Consider the following 553-nt stretch of genomic DNA (forward strand, 5'->3'; position numbering starts at 1 on the left):
CATTCGTATAAGAACAATAAAACCCTTGTAGTTTACAAGGGACACTTACATAACTTTCATGATCTATGTGGTTACTGATAAAATGACAAATAAAACAAATAATATAAAAATAGTATAACATGTTATGCAAATGAGTCAGCTAGCTGCTAGCTGTAGCTGTCCAAGAGGACGAGAGTAAAAAGTTGTAAAAGAAGGTGATAATATTACCCGCAATGCGACAGCTAGTCTACCTGGGAGTGGGAGCACTCAAAAGTTTACCTGTCGTACATGAAGTCCACCTTAGTGTTTTCATAGTCCTCAGATGATATCTCAAAACACCGAAAAATATTGAGGTCCTCACGGAAAGTGTTTCAAGTTATGCAATGCACATTTGTGATTTCCAGTATTTAAGAGCAAAATGAAACAACTAACAGCCTCTCCCTTAAGTCTTTTCTTATTCGAATAATTCATTGCAAAAAGGAACCATCTGCACGGCACAACAGGTCTTGTGCCACAAGCCGACCTTCCCGGGTAAAAATGGTTTGTATACAAATTTTATAAACGTTTATTATAT

The sequence above is a fragment of the Frankliniella occidentalis genome, unplaced genomic scaffold (genome assembly GCF_000697945.3).
Source record: "Frankliniella occidentalis isolate FOCC.00 unplaced genomic scaffold, Focc_3.1 Scaffold68, whole genome shotgun sequence".
In the NCBI taxonomy this organism is placed as follows: domain Eukaryota; kingdom Metazoa; phylum Arthropoda; class Insecta; order Thysanoptera; family Thripidae; genus Frankliniella; species Frankliniella occidentalis.